Below are 12,036 nucleotides of genomic sequence, written 5' to 3'. Positions count from 1 at the left end.
TCATTGCCCATGTGACTCAATCTCCAGCCCCATCTGTCTCCTCAGAAGTCAGGCTTACATTACTTTTGGGGCTCAAAGCCCCAAAGTCTACTTGTGTGGTTGGTCTTTCTAGTATGACCAGCCCCTCTCCTGACTCATCTCATTAACATAAACTATCTAGGAGTCCACCATGAGTCTCCTAATTAGCATAAACTTTCAAATGTGGCCTGAGGGGTGCATAATGAATAACAAAGATACACCTGTCACTTGGGAAATTCCAACTGTTTAGAGGTTACCTCCAGGAACCAGAGAGAAAGCCCAGTAAAATTGTTTATTACACAGTAATACATAGTAGATGGAATAAATACTTGGTAAATAAATGACACACCTGAGAGTTAGGTCAGATGAAACTGGATATCGTGATGACTATATCAAGAAGAAAGATAAGAGAAAACTGATTGAATCTAGCAATGAAGTGATTGTACTCAAAGCAGTTTCAGATGTTAATTGATTAAAGAATAAATGGAAGTTGAAGTTTTATAGATTACTCTATTAAGGTGTTCGCTGATGACTAGAGGTGGAAGATATAGGATATACAGACATGAACATGTAGAAGATGATAGGAAGGAGTCAGTGGACTAAAAGAGATTAAGGAGAGGGCTTCCCTGGTGACACAGTGGTTGAGAGTCCGCCTGCCGATTCAGGGGACACGGGTTCGTGCCCCGGTCCGGGAAGATCCCATGTGCCGCGAAGCGGCTGGGCCCGTGAGCCATGGCCGCTGAACCTGCGCATCCGGAGCCTGTGCTCTGCAACAGGAGAGGCCACAACAGTGAGAGGCCCGTGTACTGCAAAAAAAAAAAAAAAAAAAAGAGATTAAGGAGAGAAGAACTGATAGGGCAAGTTTGAGGTGGCCCTATGGGTAACTGACTTACCAAACACTGCTGGTGGCCAAATACAGGTCTTAGGGATGAAGTAGACATCATTTACTCAACAAGATGGCTTCCAATGTCCCTTCTCAACCTAAAAGCCCATGATTCAGCTCTGTGGAAATACCATGGTTCAAAGATGTTCATTCCTTTAGACAAGGCGTTCTTAATCGGGGGTGATTTTGCCCCTCAGGGGACATTCAGCAATGTCTGGAGATATTTGACCCAGCAATTCTACTTCTGTCTATGTATTCAAAAGAATTGAAAGTAGAAACTCAAGCAAATATTTGTATACCCATGTTCACAGCAATATTATTCATAATAGCCAAAAGGTGAAACCAACCCAAGTTCCATTCAGAGATGAATGAATAAACAAAATGTGGTATATCCACACAGTAGAATATTACTCAACCTGAAAAAGGAAGGACATGCTGACATGCTACAACAAGGATAATCCTTGAAGACATTACAATAGTGAAATAAGCTAGTCACAAAAGACAAATATTGTGTGACTCCATTTATATGAGGTAACTTGAGTAGTCAAATCCACAGAGAAAGAAAGTAGAATGGAGGTTAGCAGGGGTTGTGGGGAGGTGTGAAAGGCAAGCTGCTGTTCAATAGGTATGAAGTTTCTGTCTGGGAAGATGAAAAAGTTCTGGAGATGGATGCTGGCAATAGTTGCACAGCAAGGGGAATGTACTTAATGCCACTGAACTACACACTTAAAAATGATTAAAATGGTAAATTTTATGCACATATATTTTACCATAACTTAAAAAAAGACTGACGTGCTACTAGCATCAGGTGGGTAGAAGCCAGGCATGCTGCTAAACATCCTACAATGTACAGGTCAGCTACTTCAACAAAGAACTTTCCAACCTGAATGTTGATAGTTCTGAGGTTGAGAAATCTCTCTTTCACAAATTAGTGAAAGAACAGCAGTAAGAGACTGTACAGTGATACTGGTCTTTTCACTTTTACACTGCTTTCCACACTCAAGCCATTTTCCTTATTTCGCTAGATTTCACTGCACAAATCAAGCTAAAAAAAAAAAAGCAGAAGTAGTTAAAAAAAAAAAAAGGAGGAAAACAATCACTTAAACCTCATAACAGAATTTTGGAATTCTCAATTTCTGAGATAAGTATTTCTCTCTCTTTCTCAAATAATTTCACCAATAAAGTTTGAAACTATGTAAGACTCCCAAGCTTGGCTTGAACTCTTCATATTTTGTTGTATTCGCAAGTCTATTCTATGCATGGTCAAGAAAAAGACAATAAACTATTTTAGCAATGCTGTATACTTTCAGTATATATTGTGTGTAAATATATGTAGTCTGATTTCAATTCTTGTGAAAAATCATGAGTCTTCTACAGATGTCTTTTCTATAGCAAAGAAGGCATCCTGGTTTAAAGGATGTCTTTATTTCTCATGTTTAAAGGCTTAAAGAAATCTCAGTGACAAAGGATCATTTCTTCTCACTGCATGTATTATCATTTAAAAGGGAACAATGTCTCCTGTTAAATAACTAAAACAAATTAAAACTTGAATGAACCATGACAGTAAGGGTAAATTATCCTTTGCATTTTCTATCATGGGGCCACTGGATCAATGGCCTTTCAATTCAGTCAAATAAACCACTGATCCAGTTGAACAATCAGTAAGTCTTACTATTTTCAAGAAATTGAGCAGCTTATTTGATTGAAAATGATTGAGACAAGTGTGTGTGTGAGTGCATGTGTCATGCATGCATATGTTGAGCCCCACATTTGATACAGATTAAATACAAGTGGAAAAGGACCATAGTTTGAGAAACAATGGTGTTCAAAAATCTTTTAGTATTTTATTAATTTAGTATTTGTTTATTTCTCCATCTTGTTCCAAAAAAGGTTTAGGGCAGCTCTGAGTGTTTGTATATATAATCTGCAGGCTCTTATCTTATGTTTGTGACTATTTTGTAGACTGAGTGCTAAATACTAAATTATTAAAGATTATGAAAGAAAGAAAGAGAGAGAGAAAGGGAGCAAGGAAGGGAGGGAGGGAGGGTGGGAGGAAGGAAGTAAGGAAGGAGGAAAGAAAGAAAGGGAGAATGGAAGGAGGGAGGGAAGGAAGGAAGCTAATATATAACACCCAATGAACTACTTTATCTTGAAGACTATTTCAATGACTTCAGTCAATAAAACCACTAGCAGACAAGACATCCTTGTCATTAATTTGTATTCAAGGATACTATAACTATAGAAAGTTGTTTATTTAAGTAGAATGAAATGTGACCTGAGCGTACTCATTGTCTTTTTACTTTCTGTCTCCATTTACCCTTCTGAAAGACATCCAAATTCTTTTTGGAGAATTTCTTTCCCCTCGAGCCAGAGTCTTGGTGGGGATGATGAATCCAGGTGCCTGCCTTCCTACTATGGAGTCACACCAGCTGCTGGTGACTCTGTGTGCCAAATCTTTCCTGGATCACTCAGATATAGGCAGGAGGTGGACTTAACTGTTTCAGGTTGGTCCATGGATGTACTCTCCAGGACTTTGACTCTTGAACAAGTGATACAGGACTGAAGAGACATTTGGAGTTGAGTCATCCTGGTATCAGTACCGCAACCACACTATTCATGCTACAGTCTATTTCTCTAGTTCCTCGTTCCCAGCCCTTTCCATATTCTCTTCTTGATTCCTGCTTCCTGACCAAGTGTTACAATCCATCCCTAATTTAGTGGTTTAAAACAACAGAAACATAACGTCATTTTGCTCAAGACTCTGCATTCTGGGCAGGACTCAGCAGGGACAGCTTATTTCTCCTCTACTTATTATTTTTTTTTTTATTTTTTTTTTTTGTGGTACGTGGGCCTCTCACTGTTGTGGCCTCTCCCGTTGCGGAGCACAGGCTCGGGACGCGCAGGCTCAGCGGCCATGGCTCACGGACCCAGCCGCTCCGCGGCAGGTAGGATCTTCCCGGACCGGGGCACGAACCCTCGTTCTCTGCATCGGCAGGCGGACTCTCAACCACTGCGCCACCAGGGAAGCCCTCTCCTCTACTTATTTTTATCTGGTAGGTTTTTTTTTTTTTTTTTTTTTGCCGTACGCGAGCCTCTCACTGTGTGGCCTCTCCCGTTGCGGAGCACAGGCTCTGGACGCGCAGGCTCAGCGGCCATGGCTCACGGGCCGAGCCGCTCCGCGGCATGTGGGATCTTCCCGGACCGGGGCACAAACCTGTGTCCCTTGCATCGGCAGGCGGACTCTCAACCACTGTGCCACCAGGGAAGCCCTATCTGGTAGGATTTTAAAGGTAGGCCTTGAACGCATGCTCACATGTCCGGTACCTGCTCAGAGAAGGCTGAAACAGATGGGGACCAGAATAATTGGGTCTCCTTGGGCATGTCTTGAAACCTTTATATGGTCTTTCCATATATGACGACTTTAGGGTGGCCAGACTTCTTACATAGCAGCTCAAGGAACAAAGATGCACGGAGAAGCCCTATCTCTTGTCCTGACCTAGCCTCCAAAGTCACGCCATGGCACTTCTGCTGCACTCTTGATTGAAGCAATGTGAAAGTCCACCCCCATTCAAGGGGAAAGAACTTAAACCCTCTCACCTCTCAACAGAGTACCGTCAACATCACATTGGAAGAACATGCGGGATAGAATATATATTAGTGCAATCATTTTCAGAATATTTAATCCACCACCCTGAGCCTTCGGATTGATGTAATCCTGTTAACGTTTGAATAAACTCCCTGTTGCTGATCTTAGCCAGGGTCAGATTCTATTACTTATAACTAAAGAATCCCAATCTAATAGAGTAAGGATCTGTTTTATTAATCCCTTGGCAATTAAATGCCACCTTAATGTTGGATATTTAATTAATATCACCATCCAAAGGTTGGTACTTATTCGTTAATTAATTAATAGACACACCTGCGTGACTCAGAAGCCAGCTTTGCTTCACTGATGAACGATTCCAACTATTTTATCAAGCTTCACTCCATCGCTGCAAAACAGACATGGTTATAAGAAAATAGCTGAGGCAGAGAAAGGTTATTTGGTTTATCACAGATGGCAATGGGGAGTGCAGTGCTTCCAGAAACAGACCCAGAAGTTTTCATTCCCTTGGCCAGGCTGGAACTATTAAATCACATAGAAATACCAGGAAAAGATAAGCTGCATGAACCAGTGATTGTTGGCACTAAACACTCCAGTGAGTTCAAAGAGCCCTTAGGGCCTGCTGTTTATTTGGAAAACCAGAAAAAAAAAAAAAGAAAGTGGAGAGAGAATGGCAGGATAGAAGCCTAGCTACATATTAGATTATGATTTTATCTTAAACAGGCTTGTTTGAAGAATTTACATATTAGGGGTGCATGAGCTTATATATGTATGGGTTTAGAGCACTTTAATCCTTTTTTAAAAAAGCTTCGGGGCATGCATACACATATTAAATAAAAATGTATGTTCCATTAAATAGTATCAGTCGGTCATCAAAATATCACCCTGAAAAGAATTTTAACATGAGAGCACATAAATGTCAAAAAACAAGTTAGAAAAATAGCTAATGTTACAATTAATATATAGACTATGTTGCTGCTTTACTAAAGGTGAAGATGTTAAAATAAAAAATGAAGTAAGAGAATAAGCATGCTGTTTCTAGGAATATTCCATCCCTCCTTCTGGAACTTATTAGTCAATTTCCCTAAGATGCCAGAAGGTTCTAGAAGATTTTAAAAATGTAATTGTGTGATTAACCACCTATACTTACTCTTTTATTAATGAAGTCCTTGGAGATAGAAGAGAAAAATATATGCCTGTGGTTTCAACTACTGATGTTTTTCAGGGTTCAAATATTATATTTTAGTTTCAAATATTATAGTGTTCAAATATTATATTTTCATCTTCTCTTTCTCTCTCTCTCTCTCTCTCTCTCTCACACACACACACACACACACACACGTGCACACACACACTCCATTTCCACCTCTTTTCCTCTTTGGTTCTCTTCCAGAGGCTGCTCTTTCAGTGACAGACATCTCCATGGGCTGTTCTTTGTGACCACCGGCTGCGCCGTGAGAACTGTTTTGGTCTGGCTTTTCTTCATGCCTGTCAAAGGCCACAGAGTGTTGGAGTCTGAAAACACAGCCCGAATCAGCATGGTCCCCAGAGACTCCCAATACATCTCAATAAAACTTTCAATGATCTCCATTTTACACATAGCATTTCTGTTGTGGATGACACACCTCATCTGAACAAATTATATTGAATAGTACCTTAAGTGAAAAGGTTCGTTCAAATAGGGATGATACAGAGAATTACCTCTAATACTTTGTTTTTTTAATTTCCCATTATGAATAAAACCACTACTAAAACCCCCCAAAAATCATATACATTCCTTTCAAAAGCACAAAGGTCCTAAAACCTTTGATTTGAAAACCCCTTGTGGCCACAGCATTTTAAGCCATCTTGCAGAATGTTTTATGTGTAAATACACTTGTTAGGACTATTTTTCCAAAGAAATGATTATTAAGGTCCATTAGGGAAACACCTTTCTATTGATGAATTTTGGAGGCATTGCTTTACTCTTTATTTGTTGGGTCTGTTTATCTAGTTTTATTAGCAACTTGTTGCTGGATTCTTATGTATTAATTCAGTGCAACAGTAAGGATTTTTTTGTGTTACGTTAGTATGAGGCTACTTTTAAATTTTTGTATTTTTACCTCTGTGTAAGTACAGTACTGAGGAACTAAAGGACATACATAACTCTCAATCTATCATCTGCATTCCCTTTGCATTAAGTGTAACACTGGCACGAAAATCAGAGCCCCAGCTGCAATTTTTCCAGCTGTCTCTGTCACCCTGTGATTTTTCGGTACAAATTTTCTAGCCTGTTTGAAAAGGCAGGCTTCTACCCCCTTCTTTGATTGTGCTTAGGCATTTGTCCAGCCTGAGACATGGATTAATATGAACAGAATCACAGACTTTTCTGAACATAAGTCATTTACGTGTGTTTAGTGGCAAATACCGAGCAAGAAAAAGGCAGACCGCAGTTGCCTTTGTACAGAGTCTGGGTAGGTTTTGATTTCACTCAGAGTCAAGAACAAAGCAACCTCTGACTTTTCCTCAAACTCAGGCCGTATGGAATGACTTCTAATGACTTCACGAACTGCTAGCCTTCAGATGACTGGAGCGTTTTCCGCTTTTTAAGTTTTCCTCCTCTTATGACGTTTTATGATTATACCTTATGGTGCAGTTCTATTTTTGTTCTTCATGATTTTCTGAGTGCTTAAAGTTTAGAGGGAATTTTTAAAAATCATTTGGTCACCATCAAACGTGCTCTTCAGTTTGGGGATGATGTGGAGAGAGACTTTAAGCACCGTGCCAACACCAAACATGGCATTCCCTATTGAAGGAGCCAAATCCATCCCCTGAGTCTGAATAATTTAGAGGAGACGTGATGTCATTGTCTACTTAGAGATAAATGGAAAGGAGTCTGGGTGTAGACTTTTGGAATGGCCTTTGTAATAACAGTAATTAAAAAGAGCATTACCTCATATATTTAAACTTTTTGTACATACCATGTGCTTTTCTCATTTTTACCCAATATTACTCACAAAGGGCTAGTAGTCCTGTTTCATTATTTTTGAAGCACTGTTCGATGACACTGGTTTTAACAGTTTCTCACAGTTCACTGCTTCAGTTTTCATCAAAATTATATTTCTAGTTACACTAGACACTTTCATCGTCAATTTCCATATGCCTCAAAGATATGCGAGGACCAGTTAGCTAACTGTGAATTCGGATACCAGATAATAGCTGCTGTAGAACATGTTTTTCTCTTAGTACAACCTTCTCTAAAATGAAAATCTTAGACTCCACTAGGCAAACTCCTTGACCCCCAAACACACTCATATTTCTTTAACTAAATTAGCTTGTGCGTATGGGGAAGGTTGAGGATCACCACAGGCTATTTAAGTTTGACGTACAAATCTTGTAATAAGATAAACACTAGTCATATACACTTCCATATACTTCATATCCCAGCTGGTGGAAACACAGCAGTCATATAATTTGCCAAAGAAATGCCAAGTTCCAAAGAATTCTTAAATCCTCCCTCCTTTAAGTTCTACAACTTTCCCATGTTATTGCCATCACGTTTTGAACCTCCTGTTGTCAAATGAACACTACAGATTAGGGCCCATTATATATTCTAGACAACTCTGAAGTATGCAAATAAGTGTTATATCAACAATTGGTAGTAAAGTTTAAATATCAATTAGTCATCATTCTCAACAAACTATCAGCTTATTTGTTTTGCTTATGAATTTAAACAACATAACCAAAAACTGATGGCAGCTAGCAAAACATAAAATCCCTAATTTGCTTTTTAGAATATTACTTTTGCCTCAAAAGTTATTTTTTATTAATAATATGACAATAAGACCATATCTCTTGGTCTTTCAAAGATCAATTCAATCATTCTTATAAATGTGAATATCAGAGAGATTTTAATATGCTTTAGGACTATCGAATCCTTAAGGGAGCATTTTTTTTTTTTTTTTTTTTGCGGTACACGGGCCTCTCACTGTTGTGGCCTCTCCCGTTGCGGAGCACAGGCTCCGGACGCGCAGGCTCAGCCGCCATGGCTCACGGGCCCAGCCACTCCGCGGCATGTGGGATCTTCCCGGACCGGGGCACGAACCCGTGTCCCCTGCATCGGCAGGCGGACTCTCAACCACTGCGCCACCAGGAAAGCCCCAGGGAGCATCTTTTAAAGTAATCTCTATGGTTATAATATGTGTGCAATGTCCTGAAATGGAATATGGACTGTTAGGTATTCTAAACTTATAACATGCATAGCACTTCTTTTAATGAAAGTTCTATAGAGCCATAGAAGGATGTTTAATGATGTGGAAAGATGTTCACAGTATTTATTCAGTTGAAAGAACAGGTTATATAGGTAATGGGATATAAGGAAGAAAGAGGGGAAGTTTTACTTCCTAATGCACTTCAGTATTTAATTTATTTACAATGGCAGTATGTTAATTTTGTATTAAAAAGATTTAGAAATGTATTACAAAACTGTATAATAATTACTTGATATGTATCATGCATTATTCTAAGGTCTTAAAAAATAGTAACTCATTTAATCCTTGTAACAACTCTACAAAGTAGGTACTTTTAATATCTCCTTTTTACAAATGAGGAAACCAAGGCACAGAGGGTTTAAGTAATTTACCCAAGGTCACACAGGTAGTAAGAGACAGAGGTGGGATTCCAATCTTGCTTTGCTCTCAACTACTACAATATACACTTAACTGTGCTCCCAATTTTCTTCCATTTTTGTAAAATACATCTGACTGAAAAACTATATAACCAAGTGTTAACAGTAGATATTTCTGAATGATGAAATTACAGCTATTTAAAAATTTTTCCTTTTTGTTTATTTGTATTTTCCAATTTTCACAAAACAATGGATAGAAAAAGAAATAATATTGAAAAGGAAAAAAATAATCTTTTTACAGTTCCTTCTGTACTGAGCATGAAATAGGGATTTTGATATATCACTGTAATTTTTTTTAAAACTACCCTCCCGTAAACCTTCCTTTTATTTTAGAATCTAGTAAAACCATGTCCCGTAGAACTTGGCTATTCATCTCTTTTCTTGTATGCAGATTTTGCTTTGTTTATAGGACAGAAGAAGAAACTGATGGAACTTTCAAAACATAGAAATTCCAAGAAAGGGGTAAATTTTGAAAACATGGTTGCCATTATAAATGTCCTTAAAAATTTATATATATTTCCATTGCATCTTTCTTGGCAGCATGACTTGCTAAGAAGGGCCATAGTGACTTAGTTTCCACCAATCAGGAGCCCAATAATCAGAACGCCTTCACAGTGGGTTTGTGGGTTTGTGATTGGGTCCACATGGAATAATCCTGCACCAAAAGAACAATATTCTTACTTGTAATCAGTGTCTATGTATTTCCTCTGAGAGCATATCTGTTTCTTTGAATGTTTCACTTAAAAAACAACCATTTTTAAAGAATCACTTAGAATATTGTTTGGAATATTAAATAGAAGTGAACTAGCTCCAATAAAGACAGATGTGGAATTGATGTAGCATCTAAAAACTTTAAAGGAAAACAGAAATACACTTACTTCTTGCATTTATATTTCATACAAAATAAGACAAGTCCATATGTGAACCAAAAATAGGTGTGGGACATTGAATGAGGGATAACGTTCTAGAATCTGTAAGTTTGAAAAAAGTTAATGACATTTTATGCCAGTACTGTATTTCATACTGCAGTTCTTCATGACAAGATGGGATTCCAAAAGGTGTGTATAGAATAGAATGAAGTTGGCTTGGAGACATGGGAAGGGTGCCCTACGAGTAGAATGAGGCATTTAAAAAAGGAAGTTGTTGGGTAAGTATAGCTCTCAGCCTCTCTGGCTGGGTTTAAGATTCTGGTAATCTTTGTTTTTATTATATAAACTGTATTCAAATCTCTTAAATCCATTCACATCTCTCCATGTCTCATCTCCTCCAAACTGTTCTGCTGGAGGCTACCATCACCTCCAACCCAAAGACTGCAAGAGCTTCCAAATGGCCTCCCAAAGTTCACTCTAGCCCCCTAAAATCCATTCTCCACACTGGGGCAAGAGTGACCTTTGCAAAACATAAATCTAATCATGTTAGCCTTTCTACTTAAGATCCTTAAACACCTTCTAGTTGCCCTCAGAATAAAGTCAAACATCTTCAACAAGACCTTAGTTGTGACCTTCAAATGTTTTTAACTTGGCCCTTAAGTTCTGGCCTCTGCCTACAGATCCGGATCCAGACCCCTCTGGAACTCAGCAACCCGCCACACTGCTTTTCTTTTTCCTATAACATCCTTGTATTCCTTTCCTCCATCGGGGAGTCTTCACTCAGAGGAGGAAAAGTACCCCTATTTTACGTTTTCTTTGTACCAGTTGCCTCTCCTTTTCTTAGATACAATTTTTATTTATTTATGAGATTATTTAAAGTCAGTCTCTCCCCAGGCTCATTAGATTACCTACTTCATATGTGGGAGAAAACTATTGCTTTTTGCATCATTAGACCATCAGCATGGTTTGAGTACTCTGCCTGTCACAGAGCAGAGCTTAAAAAGTATTTTTTGAAAAACTGAACATTATTATTATGGAGAGAAATGGGGTTCAGATTCTGTTGGTCTCTCAAAGTCAATTTTTTAAAAAATGTATTCATTCATTTATTTATTTTTGCTGAGAGGGAAAATTACATTATACATTGCTTAATAAAAATATTGATATATCTTATACTAGCTTGTCAAACTGAATTATTAAACTTGAAAAACCCCACATATGTTTTCTTTAATCTGGTTATTATGGGTTTTCCACACTGCCCATCTTTCAAAAGAGATTACTTTGGCTTTTACTTCAATGAGATTGCTCATCTTCCACCACGACAAGCCTATCCCAAGTACCACTAAATTCTATCCCACTTTTCCAGAATTGGGACCATGATATGATATAGGGAAGGACTCAGCAAACACTAATTGATAACAGAGATCATGCAAGTCTGTTAGGCTAGAAAGCACACTAGCACATGCTCAGTATCTTAAGATTTTATTTGAAACTGATTATTAAAATTATTACATAAATATGGGCTTCCCTGGTGGCGCAGTGGTTGGGAGTCCGCCTGCCGATGCAGGGGACACGGGTTTGTGCCCCGGTCTAGGAGGATCCCACATGCCGCGGAGCGGCTGGGCCCGTGAGCCATGGCCGCTGAGCCTGCGCGTCCGGAGCCTGTGCTCCGCAACGGGAGACGCCACAACAGTGAGGGGCCCGTGTGCCGCAAAAAAAAAAAAAAATTACATAAATAATACTCGTCTCTTTTGTTGATACATGCTAAACATTAGCTAGTAAGTATGGTAAGAATTAGTGAGTGTTTTGTAAAATTTTAAGATTTCCACTCTCTCCATCTTTATTATTTAAGCTGCTGGCAAAGCTGGATCAAATTTAGTCTTTCTAAGATAATGCCTATAAAATTTATTTTATGAAATAAAATTTCATGGGTTCTAGTGTTTCTTGAATCTTTCTTAGTCATACACGTTTTTATTGGATAACCAAAAGGAAATTTTAA

The sequence above is a fragment of the Mesoplodon bidens genome (genome assembly GCF_964165515.1).
Source record: "Mesoplodon bidens genome assembly, chromosome: 7".
Lineage (NCBI taxonomy): Eukaryota > Metazoa > Chordata > Mammalia > Artiodactyla > Ziphiidae > Mesoplodon > Mesoplodon bidens.
Note: the sequence above shows the minus strand (reverse complement) of the source record.